The sequence below is a fragment of the Schistocerca americana genome, chromosome 1 (genome assembly GCF_021461395.2).
Source record: "Schistocerca americana isolate TAMUIC-IGC-003095 chromosome 1, iqSchAmer2.1, whole genome shotgun sequence".
Lineage (NCBI taxonomy): Eukaryota > Metazoa > Arthropoda > Insecta > Orthoptera > Acrididae > Schistocerca > Schistocerca americana.
Window position 1 is genome coordinate 561,659,857 of NC_060119.1, and position 17,557 is coordinate 561,677,413.

Consider the following 17,557-nt stretch of genomic DNA (forward strand, 5'->3'; position numbering starts at 1 on the left):
TCACAACCCCACAACAGGCCACAGCAGTCCACCCACCCTACCGCCGCCCCACACCGAACCCAGGGTTATTCTGCGGTTCGGCCCCCGTGGACCCACCCCCGGAAAGTCTTATACCGTACGAGTGTAACCCCAGTTGTTTGCGTGGTAGAATAATTATGGTGTACGCATACGTGGAAATGGTGGTAGCGCAGCAATCGCCGACACAGTGTAACTGAGGAGGAATAAAGGGAACCAGCCCGCATTCGCCGAGGTAGACGGAAAATCGCCTTAAAAACCGTCCACAGGCTGGCTGGCACACCGGACCTCGACACTAAACCAGCGGACGGATTCGTGCCGGGGACCGGCGTGTCTTCCCGCTCGGGAAGCAGCGCGTTAGTCTTCGCGGCTAGCCGGGCGGTGTAATTAAACTATTGGTCACTGAACTAAAAACACAACATATCCTGCAGACAATATATCAGACTCTGCGCCTCGTAGAAATGACTTCTTAACAGTTTGAAGAATATCTGTGTTAACTACAACAGCTGTGCTTCAATTGCAGATCAGTCAGTCCAGAATGAATACAATGCAGAGAATGACAGTTAAAAAGTCCGATTTTGTCTGTTTCTTGCAAACAACCACCATTCGTCGATTCTGTGCTTCTTAGGCCACTGTTCTGAATCATCTTCACATTCACATCATCAGTCTTCCAGGTAGTGCTTTCCTTGAAACGCGGATCAGGGATTTTCTCTGCCTCGTGATGACTGGGTGTTGTGCGATGTCCTTAGGATAGTTAGGTTTAAGTAATTCTAAGTTCTAGGGGACTGATGACCATAGCTGTTAAGTCCCATAGTGCTCAGAGCCATTTGAACCATTTGAACCTTGAAACGCGAAGTTGGCCTGTAGTGTTTTTTTTAATGTATTGGCTTTTGGTATGTGCCCATACACCCATGTCAACAGTGGAAAGACGATATGACGGTGTGCTTCGATAGTTGGGAATATTCATTAGGGTAAGAAGTTACATTAGGGTAAGAAGTTACATAGGCTTGTCATGTGACATACACTTGTCAAGTGACATCATGCAGGCGATTTTCGTTTCGGTTATGACGATACCAAGAGGAAAACAACACAACATAGAGTCCCTGTGCTTCAGTTAGCAACCTGTCGCGCTGACCCCGCAGCTACCGAGACTGAACGGGCGTTCTTTGTATGAAACAAATATTTTCCAAAATTATTAATAAGAGGATTTTACGCGCTTGTCGCCGTTCTCCCATCACCCAGCTACAATATACCATATCCCTAGTCTTATATTTAAAATTAATATTTAAGGTGGACTAGACCGTTACAAGATCTAGTTTGACAAGAATTGGACTGGTAACTGGACGTGGACTTAAAGTAGAAACCATTCCGGCATTAATGTACGAGGATGGCCAGATGAGAATTGGAGCCTCCACCCTCCAAATATACCTCATTTGGTTTGTCCCCAGTGCACACAGTTTTGCAAAGAATTTATTTAAAAATCTGAAAGGGTAGTGTCACACTGTTCATTCACTTTTCACTCCCAGTCACTGCATACCCTACACACACTATCAGCTGACATCAGGACGATATCGAAGATGTTTTATTCCAGTTTTATGTGCCGAAGCTTCACATTTGATAGCCTGAGAAACTGAGTCAGATACCCCTATGAAAGTGAGCTGTTGAGATCAGAAAGACAATAAGATGTTAGTATTACACATTGCACAATTTCAGGAGCGAGGTTTTCCAGAAAAAATGAAAGAAAAGAAACCAGAAGGAAACAGACGCGCGAGAGGCAGAAAATCCAGCACGGTTTAGTTATCAGCAACAAACAAAATGAAAAATCCCAACTTAGTGTGGAAATTTTGAGAAAATGTTGCTTCAGATCATCAGTTTCGTGACTATGCGACATGAGCAAGAGGACAAAGAAGCGAAGGATTAGGTGCGACCTCACACATTTCTCTAACGCATCACGTCACTCTCCCAAAATGTAAACATGGGGCTGGAACTGCCGTAGCAATACTACTTGTGTCGTCACCAACACAGAACATAAATTCACAATCTTAGCAAAATATGAAAGTAATGCACTCTGTGTGAACCCAGGCAGATGTCAAGACTATAACCCTATTTGCGACAGAGTTTTTACTGGGGCTGACATGGTGTAGTGTAACAGATTATGTTTGTAAGGGGGCAAACCGCCAACGGAACATATTACTAAAATCTTTCTAGAATGTTACGAGAAACTGGCAAAACGATGAGTCGCAGGAAGCTGTCAAGGGAGGTGTTTTTGATCCGCAATACTGCCCCAGCTCAATCTTCACAGAACACTATCACATAAGCTGCTCTTCCTCTTTCCTTGGATGAAGAAATCATTGAGTCGTAGGCATTTGCATAGGCAGGACAAAGTTATTCCGAGCTGAAACTTTTCCTGAAGAGCCAAAACTTTGACTTTTATTACCAGTCTCCCCGACAAGTGATTCATCGTTTGGCAAAATGTGTCACATTGAACAGTGAGTATGTAGGGTAGGATTAAGAACCACCATCAAGAACGCTGCCGCTGGTTGATTTTTTGGAGATGAAAGTTGATACTTCATGACTAACCCTTCTATATATGCATGTTTTGTTAAGTTCTAATTGTGTTTTATAGTTGAAATAATCTAAAGTGTAAAGTAATCTGTAGCGGAAACAACAAGTAATTAAGTAAAATTATAGATACTGTTGTGGCGTAACAAGCTTGCTACGCCACACTGGGAAGGGAGCCGAAAGAAAGGCACGCGTACACACACGCCGACTGGCGTCAAGTCTGGAACAGGATAACTATTGAATGGTAGCAAGAAAAGTACGTAGCTGCTTTATACTTAACTTTTATTCTTTGATGAATACAGCGTTCTTCTTGAGACATTTATACGATAACTCTCAAACTAGGTAAGGCTAATGGCGCCTTGCTAGGTCGTAGCCATGGACTTAGCAGAAGGCTATTCTAACTGTCTCTCGGCAAATGAGAGGAAGGCTTCATCCGTATTGTCGCTAGCAATGTCGTCCGTACAACTGGGGCGAGTGCTCTATCGTATATCGAGACCTGCCTTGTGGTGGCGCTAGGTCTGCGATCACACAGTGGCGACACGCGGGTCCGACATGTACTAAATGGACCGCGGCTGATTTAAGCTACCACCTAGCAAGTGTGGTGTCTGGCGGTGACACCACAGATACTGAAGAACAGTTTTAACTTTGAAAACTAACATCACAAAATAACCGGTTAGTCCATATCTGTCTGTACCTCGTAGGGTAGAAATCATTAGGCACGATACAGGTCGTCGTCGGTCATAGCTGTCAGTCGGCAGCATATGTGACGAGAATTAACTCATGGCCCACACTGCACACGACAGTGTTGCTCCAAGTGCTATTTCAACCTAGGTGCGATTTGTGCTTTTACCAGTGGGGTGAGGGGGGGGGGGGGGGAGGGGAATGTCTTAGGGGGTTAGTAGAATTATGTATGTTACTAGCTTGGATCATGGCGTTACGCATGGTTAAACAGCTATTTATAAATAGATGTTAATGCCGAAACTCACTATTCACGCGTATGCACTATCAGAAAGGCCATCCCTTGTTATATCTTTAAAAGTACATTATAGGTAAAGCTTATTTACAAAATCATCTATATACAGGTATACGAGGGGAATTCAAAAAGTAGAGGTGCATTTGTGAAAAGCTGTACTTATTCTGATGATAGAAAACTGAAACATATTAATAGTATTAATAGTAAGACTTATTAAAAACGTTCAGTGTCGGCTCCACAAATTTAAATTATATGTAAAGATTTACTCCAGTGCGTGGGAAATAAACATCCCAGGTTGGGATGCATAAACTAAAACCAGAGGAGGGGATGGTCTGATGCAGAGGGGGGGGGGGAGGAATCCCCCCCATCCCCCCCTGCAAATCGCACAGATTTCAACACAATGCCCGTGACGCGTCACGGGCGGCATAAGCAGCAGGCGCCACGCATTAACGTGGCCCCGCGCCACAGCGAGCACGGCTCTTTACGGGTTGCGCTTGTGCAACGCGCCGAGAGCGAAGGCCGCGGGTCAGAACAAAGGATAGATGGCGCCACTTTCTCAGGGCTCTAAAAAGCCCTTCTAGCTGAGATGCAGATGTCTCCAGCTCTTCATTTGCCTCTTGAAGTATTCTCGTCAGTACCGGAAGAGTCTAATCTAATATTGGAGGCCCAGCGACATACCCCGCGAGCTTTCAACGGTCCAGTACGTCGACACACCCCATGGACATCTCATGGTGTCAGTTGAAGCAGTGCATACTCTAGGAGAGAAATCTGAGAAATGTTGAAAGGGATCAATTTCAGCGAGAAAATACGAACAGTTTAAGATTTTCAGTGACACTTGTAATACTGTCAGACTACAAAAAAATTCCAAGATCAGTTTTATGGAATGAATACTATCTTGAAAAGACGCTAAAAGGTAAATACTGACAAAAATAAATCTCGAGTAACGGAATGTAGTCGAATTAAATCAAGCGGTGCTGAGGGAATTGGATCAGGAAATAGGACACTAAAAGTAGTTGACTAGTTTTACGATTTAAGCTGCAAAGTAATATGATGTCCAAAGTACAGGAGATACTACATGCAGACTGGCAATAACAGAAAGCGTTTCTGGAAAAGAGAAATATTTTAACATCTGATATGAATTTAAGCATTAAGAAGTATTTTGTGAGAGCATTCGTCAGTATGTAGCCTGTTCCCTTACACGCAAGTGAAACGTCGACGATTAAGAGTAATGACAAAAAGAGAATAGAAACGTCTTAAATGTAGTGCTATAGAGGAGCGCTGAAGATCGCATCGGTTGGTAGGATAATAAATGAGGAGGACTGAATCTAACTTAGGAGGCAAGAAATTTGTGGCAACAAAGAACAGTAAAAATTTAGTAATGCAAGCTAGCGTGCAAGCGGGAAGGAATGGGGAATACAGACATGTCGTCAACGATTCTTATCATTGATATCCATTCACACTGAATTTAATTCCACTTTTGAAACTTTCTTTTATTTCCGCCATTGCTTCTGGAACAGTAGAGACCAAAGACTGCATCCCTGCCTTACAGTCTTTTTTAATCTAAGCATTCCGTTCTTGGTATTCTATTCTTACCGTTACATCTCCATTCTTGTACATATTGCATATTGCTCATCTTTCCCTATAGCTTACTCCTATTTTTGCAGAATTTAGAACGTTTTGCACCAAGTTACATTGACGAACTCTGCTTGTAAGTCCATTAATCATATGAAGTTGTCTTGATTTCTCTTACGTCTTGCTTACTTTATCAATCGCTATCACTGGTGCCTTTATCTTAACTAAAGCCAAGCTCATCGGCATGTAAGAGACCCTCAGTTTTTTTTTTTAATTCGTCTTTATACACTGGCGTGCAAAACTTAAGGACGAAAGTAACATCCGCATGATCTGTCGCTGCCAAGTAACATAACTCGATGAAAGTTTGACCATTCATAGAAAGAAATGCTAGAGTATAGTACAGAAGGTAACTGAAAGTAATATGCAATGAGACGAACTGTGGTGTCACCGCCAGACACCACACTTGCTAGGTGGTAGTTTTAAATCGGCCGCGGTCCATTAGTGCATGTCGGACCCGCGTGTCGCCGCTGTGTGATCGCAGACCGAGCGCCACCACAAGGCAGGTCTCGAGATACGGGATAGCACTCACCCCAGTTGTACGGACGACGTAGCTAGCGATGCACACTGTCGAAGCCTCGCTCATTTGCCGAGCAGATAGTTAGAATAGCCTTCAGCTAAGTCAATGGCTACGACCTAGCAAGGCGCCATTAGTAACATTGCATGTACTAAAGAGTCTCACTTGTGTCGCCACAATCTCCAGATGTACCAAAAGGATGGATTAAAGTTAAGTATTCCAGAAGCTACGTACTTTACTTTATAGCATTCATTACGTATCCTGTTTCAGACCTCACGCCCATCTGCGTGAGCGTCGCGTGTGCCTTTCGGCTTCCTCTCATTGTGTCTAGGCTGTCTTGTCTAGACACAACACGAACAGCAATTACACCTTTCAGGACAATAACGACATTGAAGTCCGCGCGATTTATGATAGTCTTCAGGACATAAGAAAAGGGGGGCATGATACTTTACAGCGTGCATGGCCACCAAGGACTGTAGTGCATGCTTTACAGCGTGATTCCATTCTGGCCATAAGGCTGTTAAGGAGTTCTTGAGGTACCATTCGTTCCCAGCGCTACTGAGTACAGTGTCACAATAACACTGATCGATGAGAGTAACCTGTTGAAAGATTTGGATGTCAGTACGCCTAGTAATATGATCCCTCCCCACACCAAAACACCTCGACCATCAAAGCGATCACGTTCCATAATTTTCCTGGATGCATTACGTGTTCTGACTTCTCGTCGTATAAGGGTGCAACCAGAATCACAACTCAGACTCAGTCTGGTCTCATCCGAGCAGGGCATGCGACCTCACATCCCATTGGTTCAGGCCCTATGTGTGGGTGTCAACAGAACACAACGTTCTGGCCACCCGGCAACGAAATTACCCTCATGGAGTTGCCGCGCCGCGGTGGAGGGACAGATTGCGTACTTTTTGGTCGTGTTACATGTCTCTGCAATTGTACACGCTGCTTGATGTGGGTTTCTTCTAGCCTGCTGCACAATGTAGCGGACATATGCTGCTGTAGTTGACCGTGGTCGAGCACATACTTTCGAGCAGCAGTGCTTGTGGTTCATAAAGCTCCTCGTGCACATGAAACAGTGGTGCCAACAACACCAAACTCCTGCGCTACACTCGTCGCACTACGTCCTTCAGTTTCCCGATGATTCGCCAACGGAAGTCATCCAGATGTTTTATCCGGGCCATGTTGTAATTAAGGACGCCGATAACAGCTACTTTATTAATGTGGTCTGTCTTTTCCCGTGCCTTCTACTGCCTCATGTTGCCAGCCAGCCCCACTTGGCGCTACAGTCATTCTGATATCAGGCCACGTGACGTCCAGATTTCTGTGCACGACTGGGAGACCTCTGGCAACATTCTCCCGCACTTTCATTTACTTCCACCGAGTTGTTAATATGTTATGTTACTTTTCTATCTCATCATTACATTTTATAGAGTCGTGTATTATTTTTGTCAGGAGGTTGGATGCATGAGCTGTTAAGCAAACTGATTGTGCGTCAGCTCTCGTTTGGGATTATGTGGACGATATTTTTTTCCGAAAGTATGACGGTATATTTCTAGTCTCATCGATTCTAAATGCGAACTTGAATATTCGTTTGTTTGCCATTTCCCGCGAAGATTTTAGATATTCTGAGACAAAGTTATCTTTCCCTTCTTTCTTGTTTGATAGCAAATATTCCATAGTTCTGTTAAACTCTAAGTCTGATACTCGATCCAACACGTTTTCCACATCGAGACCCATTTCTTCTTCGATCACGTCACGAGGCAAGTTGTCCGCGTAGAGCCTTTTAGTATACCCTTTCCACCTTTCCTTTCTGTCGTCTGCATTTAACAGTGGAAATTCCACTGAACTTTTGTTGTTAAAACCCTTGCTTTTAATATTACCGAAAGTGATTTAGACTTTTTTATGTACCATTTCTTTTTCAATTTGTTCCGATTTTTGCTGCAGCCATTACGTCTTGGCTTCCCTGCGTTTCCTATTCATTTTATTCCTAAATGATCTACATTACTGTATATTCGTCCGTCTGTCAATTTCGTCTTTTACCTAAGCTTTCTTCCCAGTTATTTTTCTACTCATCACTGCAAAGTTGTGATTAGATTCTAACTGCTCCTGAATGCACCTTACAGTTCACTATCTGATTTTGGAATTTGTCTCACCGTGATGTAATCCAGCTGGAATCTTCCCATGTCTCCGGACTTTTCCAAGTGTACTTCATCCTCTCGTGATTTTTGAACAATATATCCACTATACCTGAAATTTATTGCAGAACTCAGTGTTTCTCCTTTGTCATTTCTACTCCCAAGACCATATTTTCTTGTAACTGTTGTCTTCTTTTTCTCCGATTGGTACAGCCTTCCAGTCCCCCATGGTTATTAGATTTTCATCTCTCTTCACGTGCTCAATAACCCACTGTATATGCTCATTTACTGATATGGCTCTTCATTTTCTGCTTGTGACGTTTGGATGTGTACCTGAACGTCTATTTTTGGTGTAGACTTGCTGTCCATTCTGTTGAGAACAATCCTATCACCGAACTGTATGTAGTAACTCACTCTCCGTCCTCCTTCCTGTTTACGACGAATCCTATACCTTTTTCTATTGCTGTTGATATCACCGTATATTTGATTAGAAATCATAATCCTCTATCCATTTCACGTTACTGACCCTACTGCATCTGAATTGAGCCCTTGCATTTCCGTTTTTACTGCTTCTGACATTCCACGCTCTGACTCGTACAATGTTACGCTCTCATTAGTTACTGAATCTTTTACTCAAGGTCACCTGCCCCTTGGCAATTCCCTCCGGGAGATACGATGTGCGGACGAACCCTAAATCTTGGGGAGATCATGGCATTTTTTTCAATTACAGGTTACATGTCCTGTGGAAACGCCATATGTGGTTTTAATGTAGTGGTTTCAGTTGTCTTCTGCTTCCTTTTGCCGTTGACCATTACTGACTCTTCTGCCCTTTAAGGGCATTTTCGCACCCCAAGGGCAAGAGAGTGCGTTAAACCCCTGTTCGCGCCTCCGCCGTCTTTGACAAGCCTCATGGCAGAACGGAGGTGCCTCTTTATATAAAAAGTCTTCGCCGCCATTGCTGATGATTTTGATTCAAAATTTAAGCAGTGGCTGGGAGCGGAGCCTGGACCGAGGACATTTTGATTAGTAGTCAAAGATGGTACCTCTAGACCAGACTCTACTATAGTCAGTAGAGAAAAAACTTTGGATTTATGAGTGCATTAATTTTTTCTTTCTTAATAATGACGCGTTTTCCGAAATGAAAAAAATGTAGCTTTGCTAAGTGATATTATCTTAGTGGCTTAAAAACTGAAGCATCCAATTGAAACAGAGCTCCTTCTCTTTCAATTAAGAATATTTTAAGAAAAAGAAAACTTATCAGTAGCGCGATAAAGCAACCACTTACGTCTGTTGAGTAGTGCAGGACGTTATCTGTGATAGCTTTCCGTACGCGAAACGACAAGTATCTCTATTTTGTTCTTTATCAGGTGCCTGAGCTTACTTCCCACAATTGCCTAGTCTTAGCTCGATTATGTCGGGTAATTATACTGTTACATTGAGGTATATACACTGATGTGCCAAATATGGGGTGATGTGGGATGAAATAATAAAGAAAAAAAAGCTCAGTTAAGTTCCTGGCCATCTGATTAACAGTATGTTGCTCCACCTTTGAAATGAAATAAAGCAGCGATTCTGCGTGGCATGGATTCAACAAGTCGTTCGTAAGGTTTCCAGATGTATGTGACACAAGACGTCTACGTGCAGGCCATGTCATTCCCGTAATTATGTACCTGTGGTTTGTGGTTGCAGATGTATTGCACCACATTAAGGTCTGGCGAATTTGGCAGCCAAGGCATCAACGTGAGTTCACAACATGTTTCTCAAATCTCTGTAGCACGATTCTGGCCTTGTGACACAGACAGTTATAATGCCGTAAGATCCCTTCGCCATCCAGGCAGATGCAGATGATCCAGAATAATGCCCACATAATCCACACGTGGTACCTACGTTTACCACAACAGGTTACACAGAAGCCCAGGAAAATGTCCCCCGCAACACAACACCAGCCTGTGGCCATGACCTCGTGGATGTTTCGAGCAGCCATACGTGTGGGTGTCGGCCTATCAGGACACGACTACCTATCTAGTGTAACAAATAACGTGATTGATCGGGCCAGGGGACACTTTTCCATTGATCCACGCTCCAGTCCCTATGATCCAAAGTCCATTGCAGTCGTAATTGACGATATCGCTGGGTAAACACAGAAACACGCAGCTTAGCTGCTTGGGAGCCCCATCTTCACCCATTGTGCGCTGAACAGTGTGCTCCGAAACTCTTGTGCCTGCACCAGTATTGTGCTCTGTCTGCAGATCTGGCTTCATAGAGCGGACAAGCCTCCGATCGATTTCCTCGTTGTGTGATGTGGCGTGGACGTCCAACACATTGTCGTCTGCTCGTAGCTTCACTGTCTTTCAACCACTTTCCATAGATGATCCCGAATGTAACGCGTGAACAGCAGATTAGCTTCGCCGTTTCCGATATGCTCATTCCCGGGAGCCGGGCTATAAAATTTTCGATTGTCGCGGTTGCTTATGCTAATTTACGGGCCGTATCGTCGCTATGCTGATTCTTATCCTTTCTTTACCGCCTCATGGCCCGCAGCATTATTCGTTCGACCTCGCTGTGGAGCTGATAGCGTTGCGGGCACGTGAGACTATACATATATAGGGTGTTCCAGGAGGAATGGTCAATATTCAGGGATGTGACAGGAATCATCTTCTGAAACAAAGAAGTCAAGAAAACATGGACTCTAAGACCCGTATCTTAAGGGATATGAGCACGTGTTCATCTTCGCTACTTTCAAACGGAGGTGCGTTCCAAGCAGAGAGCTGTTATTGAGTTTCTTCTGGCGGAAAACCAGAGCACAGCAGATATTCATAGGCGTTTGTAGAATGTCTACGGAGACCTGGCAGTGAAGAGAAGCAAGGAGACACGTTGGGTGAGGTGTCCGTCATCTTCGTAATCTGGCCGCACAAACTTGTCCGATCTTCCGTGTGCAATGTTGGAATGTGCGGACATTCTGGTTGTAGGTGTCTATGGATCACAATCAAACACGTAGCTGCTCAACTGGACGTCTCCGTTGGCTGTGTTGACACCCTCGTCCAACAGTTCAAAAAATGCGTGTGAAATCTTATGGGACTTAACTGCTAAGGTCATCAGTCCATAGGCTTACACACTACTTAACCTAAATTATCCTATGGACGAATACACACACCCATGCCCGAGAGAGGACTCGAACCTCCGCCGAGACGAGCCGCAAAGTCCAAGACTGCAGCGAATTGGACCGCTCGGCTAATCCCGCGCGGCGTCCAACAGTTAGGCCGGCCGGTGTGGTCGAGCGGTTCTAGGCGCTTCAGTCTAGAACCGCGCGACCGCTACGGTCGCAAGATTGAATCCTGCCTCGGGCATGGATATGTGTGATGTCCTTAGGTTAGTTAGGTTTAAGTACTTCTAAGTTCTCGGGGACTGATGACCTCAGAAGTAAGTCCCATGGTGCTCACAGCCATTTGAACCATTTGAACTGGGAGGTTATTGATGCAGCAAGACGTTGGCTCTGACGTCGACCAATAGAGAGATACCATGCGGACATACAGGACCTCCAAGAAAGACGGCTTACGGCCGTCGCATTTAATGGAGATTATATTGAAAAACATGATTTTGTGGCTAAAAGAATGGGGAATAACGTGATATATTGGGATCCTGAATAAAACCAAGATGCTTTCACAAAAAAAATGTGTTTCATTACTTGTTGAACGCCCCTCGTATATCCAGTCTGAATCAGAACTCCACCAACAAAGTTTGAGAGGTGGTAGTACGGACAAAAACAAGGAAAAGATTACTAGTAAACATAGTCTTTAAACTACATACCTTAAGAGATATGAGCAGTTCACTAGTAGAAGGGATGTTTCACAGTGGCGAAGATGAACAAGTGCTATCAGTAGAACAGATGTGTTCAGCTGTAGCGGAGATCATAGTTCTTGTTTACCCCATACTTTTTTCTTGTTTTGGTTCATACTACGTACTCCCAATGAAAGTTTGTCGGTGGAGTTCTGGTTCAGCCTCTATATATTTTGAGTTGTCCCTTGCCACTGGCTGCTAGTTCCGCGGGGTGCTGCACTGTCTGCGCCTGTCTCCGCGCCTACCAGAAGGTCTTTGGTCCGGAGCCGGATCTCGCAGAGTGCATGACGTCTGCGGCGTGATTCACGCCACGACTCAGCTGTTCGCGCCGCCTGCAGCGGCCTGTCTGTTCAGCAGCCAGTTGCCTTCACACACATTGTACAACGTCCACGTCCCTGTACATGTAGGTCACGGTAGCAGTCTGCACGGTGTGCAGGTAGAAATCGCCGAGCTAATCGATCGGTTCCGACAATTTTGGCCGTTTCGCATTACCGCCATCAAATGTTTCGCAAACCGTGCAGATATCAAGCTGAACCAATAACTTCATTTTTCGAAGTTTCTTGTATGGATTTCGTTGTCTGTCGAATTTCCTTATCGCTTATCTTGTCCTGTTTATTTTAATTAATCTTTACTAACACCAAACTGACTTCAACAGTACTTTCCGAATCCTGTAAGCAAAATGTAATTCTGACCATAAACATGATTTTCCGATGTAACCAAACATACTAGTCGGCGACATGACAGATGCTGCTCTCTTTCTGCCCGTTACGCAAAGAAAAAGTGTTTGTGCCATGATTGTAAGTCGAAGGTAAGTACATCTAACAAGTAATACATTGAAATGTATAACACGCGAGAAACAGTAGATAAACAAAATGTTAATTTTCACAAGCCAGCCGCAGAATCCATATCGAACTGGTGCTCTTAGAGGCGTACTAACTGAAGATTAAATATGCATTAAGCCCAATGAACATGCCTGAAAGCCTGAAATTCTTATAGGCATAAATAAAAATACATAAAAATGTTGCTGATTGCTTATTTCTTAAAATAATGCTGGCTTTTTACTTGCAGCCAAGTACATGTATCTCACATACCTGTATGATGCTCAGATCTCATCTTCGCCCTCTCTCCGCCTATCGCCTACTCCCTGTTCCCCCTTCTCCTTACCCATCACACTGGACTCGCATTCGGGAGGACGACGGTTCAATCCCGCGTCCGGCCATCCTGATTTAGGTTTTCCGTGATTTCCCTAAATCGCTCCAGGCAAATGCCGGGATGGTTCCTTTGAAAGGGCACGGCCGACTTCCTTCCCCGTCCTTCCCTAATCCGATGTGACCGATGACCTTGCTGTCTGGTCTCCTTCCCCAAAACAACCCCAACCCCCCCTTACCCATCCGTGCCCGTACGCCTGCTCGCATACAGGCCTGAAATGCATTATGATACCATACACAACGCACCGGTTTTGCAGGGCAGCCAAGATGCCAGGCATTGCCAACCTTTCTCGTCCTCATCCCAAAAAATGGTTCAAAGCACTATGGGACTTACATCGAGGTCCTCCTCCCACCCGCTACCGAACAGACCGACTAGAAAGAGAGTTAATATTGCATTGCCATCAATTTCTGAGGCGATTAAAAATTTCAAAGCTCTAGCGCTTTGGGAAATTAGTTTAGAATCAACTACAAAATCTGTACCAAGCAGACAAAGAGACAAGAAAGCGACTTGACAAAAACGTGTTAAAAAGTCTATAACAGAGACTTGCGAAAATGTACCTTTCCACTAATTGTGTTTTTTGTAATTTTCCATGCTTTGAGCGAAAAAAATTATTGATTATATGTCATTGGAACCAACTTTAGCAGCTGTGTCATACTCGATAAGATAACTTAATTTTACACTATGCTTTCTCCTCCGCTCTACTGTAAGTAGCTTTTCACCGTGTTTAATATGTTGAAATCGCTTTACAGCTTGAGGGCAGCAAAAGTACTGCTGAAGGAGCACATTAATACGTGCCCCTCCACCTTCTTTACTTACCCCCTCCACTTCCGATCGACAGACGTCAAAAATTGGCATCCTTCCGTATTTGCTTCAGCACCTTTGAGATACCACATAATAGGTAGCGAAGCAGTGGAAAGAGCTTCATTGTTGGACACGAGCGAGATGTGTAGGTCCCTGCTGCGTGAACAGAGTGCAGTGTTACCACATACGCCATGGTAAGAATGTAACAATTGTTTCTTCGTGGTCCTACTTGTATGAAATGACACTGTAGAAACGACACTGTGAGAACAGCGTGCATTTGCAGTCGGGGACCAAGGGAAATGCTCCTTGTCATTCGCAGAAAATAGGAACACAAGGAATTGGAAAACTCTCGTACCTCTCCTGGTTAATTCTTAAACAGCTCTTTGGGTTATTATGATGTGTAACTGAATGCCACTCTTAATTGAGCCCAAACATTAACGGTAGCAGCAATCTTGTTTACTGCTGTAGTTCTTAAAATCGGTGGCACGCTACATCCTTGTATTACCAGTTCAACCCTTGCTTGACAGGGCAGCACTAGAACAGACATGTGGCAGCACAATAAGAAATAACCAATGACATTTATTAAGAGTTATGATTGCAACTTAACTTTTGGTAACTGTCTGTTACGTCTCAGTTGATGTCCTATACCTAATACAATGAAATCTAAATAACTTTGCCCTCTCTTAGCATTCTATGTTATGATCACTATGACTGAAAGTAATTACGTAGACAGTCGCTTGACTGCATCTATTGCTCTATAAGTAGTGATTGCTTAACAGGAACTGTTGTCTTATAAATCGAACTGACGGCTGGCCGCTGTGGCCGAGCGGTCCTAGGCGCTTCAGTCCGGAACCGCGCTGCTGCTACGGTTGGAGGTTCGAATCCTGCCTCGGGCATGGATGTGTGTGATGTCCTTAGGTTGGTTAAGTTTAAGTAGCTCTAAGTCTAGGGGACTGATGACCTCAGATGTTAAGTCCCATAGTGCTTAGCGCCATTTTCGAACTCACAGAACTGTGCTCCGAAGCTTAATTGCAGGACATGTTAGCAAAGTTGGAACGGCTAAGCTGCAGGAATTCAACTGAGCTTTTTTTTCTTTATTATGTCGTCCCACCTCACCCCATATGAGCGGGGAGGGGAGAGTGGGCTGTCAGTAGCACAGCCAACCCGCTCTTCAGCCAACTGGCAAGAAATTCTAAATGAGATGAAAGAATAATAAACAGAAAGGTGAAATACTTATAATGAATTAAAAAGTTTTCAAAGGGGAAAATAAAATAGTAGTTTTCATAAATGAGTCACGACTTCCTTTATTTTTAGTTAAAAGCAGTTGTAAAAAAAGGGGGAAATCAAAAATACAACAAGATTACATTTAAAAATATTTAAAAACATATGAAAAAAAGTTGATGCAGAACATGTTAAAAAGAAGTACTTCATTTGTACTGAAGCTGGAAGATCCTGCTCTGTGGCAGCTAGTCTGTTGTTGAAAGGGGTCGTTGAGGAGGGTAGAATGGGGGTGATATGTGGATGGAGAACGGAAGCAGATGTATCGATGGGGCAGGAGTGGCTCACTGGACTCGCATTCGGGAGGACGACGGTTCAATCCCGTCTCCGGCCATCCTGATTTAGGTTTTCCGTGATTTCCCTAAATCACTCCAGGCAAATGCCGGGATGGTTCCTTTGAAAGCGCACGGCCGATTTCCTTCCCAATCCTTCCCTAACCCGAGCTTGCGCTCCGTCTCTAATGACCTCGTTGTCGACGGGACGTTAAACACTAACCACCACCACCACCAGGAGTGGCTTTTGGGATACAAGATAGGTTGGAGCAGAGGGAGTATAAGTGATGCTAAAATTTGATGGGGAAAAGGGGTGAGGCTAAGAAGGATGGAAGAGGGAAAAAAAGGGGGAGGGGAAAGAGCGGGATCCCTGGTGAGGTGGAACGGGTTGGGTGAGGGGGTTTAAAGTTGGTAGGAATAGTAAATGTCAGAATGGTGTCCATGATCTAGCAAGAGGAGGTGGTTGAAGATCCTTTGGGTGACTATGCAGAGGGTGCACAGGTGGAGGGTTGGTGGGATATGTAGGTAAGAGGCGCAGCTGCATGCTAAGACTGGAAAGTAGAAGGGGAACTATAGGATTATTGGAGTCGAGTTTGTGGATACTGTAAGTTGTTCGAAGGTGTTCAACGTTGAGTGAGGAGGGTGGGAATTTTATGAGATGGTAAACGACGTATGTGGGGGAAGGTAGATGGATGTGGAAGGTGAGGTGGAGTGCGTGGTGTTCAAGGCAGTCATACAACGTCTAAATAGCAGAGGATGTGTCTGGACCTGAGAGTGCGTCGTCGTTTTTTCGGCCAGTTGGAAGCGGAGTAGTCCCCAGTTGACAGTGTTATTCTTTGGCGGCTGGCACCACTACTGGTATACGAATACTACGGGCTGATGGAAGTGGTGCCTCAAGCAGAAAGTGGTCCCAAATAGCGAGCGCCATCTGGGGGCTGCTGCTAGGAACTGCCGGCCGTTGTGATCGAGCGGTTCTAGGCGCTTCAGTCTGGAACCACATGACCGCTACGATCGCAGGTTCGAATCCTGCCTCGGGCATGGATGTGTGTGATGTCCTTAGGTTAGTTTGGTTTAAGTAGTTCTAAGTTCTAGGGAACTGATGACCGCAGATGTTAAGTCCCATAGTGCTCAGAGCCATTTGAACCATTTTGAGCTGCTGCCATCGGAGCCATATTGCGCTTGCTTGTAATGGTGACCCCGCCCCCTCTCCCACCCCAGCACCTTGCAGCCCCAGACGTCAACCACTGTTTTATTCTGATCCAGGCATAGGCTCGCGCTCCAGCGAAAGTGGCGGTCGCTGCGACTGCACAGGCCGGCGGTGCTCCGTGGGCGGTGAGTCACGGGCCGGTTGGTAGACAGCAAAGGTCAGCGCGGCCACAGGCAGGCGGCTCGCCCGCCACAGCCAGCGCTCTTAATAACGCGCGCGCTGCCCGGACGGGACCGGCTCGTTTACATGTAAACAGGCGGCCAGGTTCCGGCTGATTTGTGGCCCGGCGCCGCGCCGCGCTACGTCGGCAGTTAGAATTGATAGGCGGCTATCGCCCAGGTAGCTCCAGGGCGCGCTCACCACAAGCGGGCGACGCGCGTCCCTTACTGTTCCCACGTGACAACTACTGACGGCACCGCGGTCGCCTCATAGTTTGTTTCACTACTGGTCGTTAAAATTGCAACGCCGAAAAGGATACCAACTAACGAAATTTATGAAGGTGTGCTGAAAAGTAATGCCTCCAAATACATTGTTCTGCTCTCCACAGCAGCTGAGATACAATGAAGGGCCAAAGAAACTCGTACACCTGCCTGATATCCAGTATGGCCCTTCAGCAAATTGCTACAGATTTCAATGCTGGGCCATCAACAAGTGTCAGTGTGCGAACCATTCAACGGAACATCATCGATATGGGCTTTCGGAGCGACCACGCACAAGTGCCGCAACACGACGTGACGTGGACTGGACTAAGGTCTGAAGTAGTGCTGCAGGGAATTGACACCATGAACTCTGCAAGGTTGTCCATAAATGCTAAGGAGTACGAAGGGGTGGAGATTTCTTCTGAACAGCACGTTGCAAGGCATCCCAGATATACTCAATAATGTTCATGTCTGGGGAGTTTGGTGGCCGGCGGTATGGTTTAAATTCAGAAGAGTGTTCCTTGAGCCACTCTGTAGCAATTCGGAACATTTGGGGTGTCGCATTGCACTGCAGGATTTGCCCAAGTTCGTCAGAATGCGCAATAGCCATGAGTAGATGCAGGTGGTCCGACAGGATGCTTACGTACGTGTCACCTGTCAGAGCCGTATCTAGACGTATCAGGGATCCCATATC

At 45.2% G+C, this 17,557-nt stretch overlaps 1 protein-coding gene across 1 annotated transcript in view; it reads left to right on the forward strand.

The window, feature by feature from the left end:
- Positions 1 to 17,557, forward strand: part of LOC124606399 (homeobox-leucine zipper protein HOX24-like) — a 653,808-nt gene that overhangs the window by 432,626 nt on the left and 203,625 nt on the right. The gene's annotated exons all lie outside the window — the stretch shown is intronic.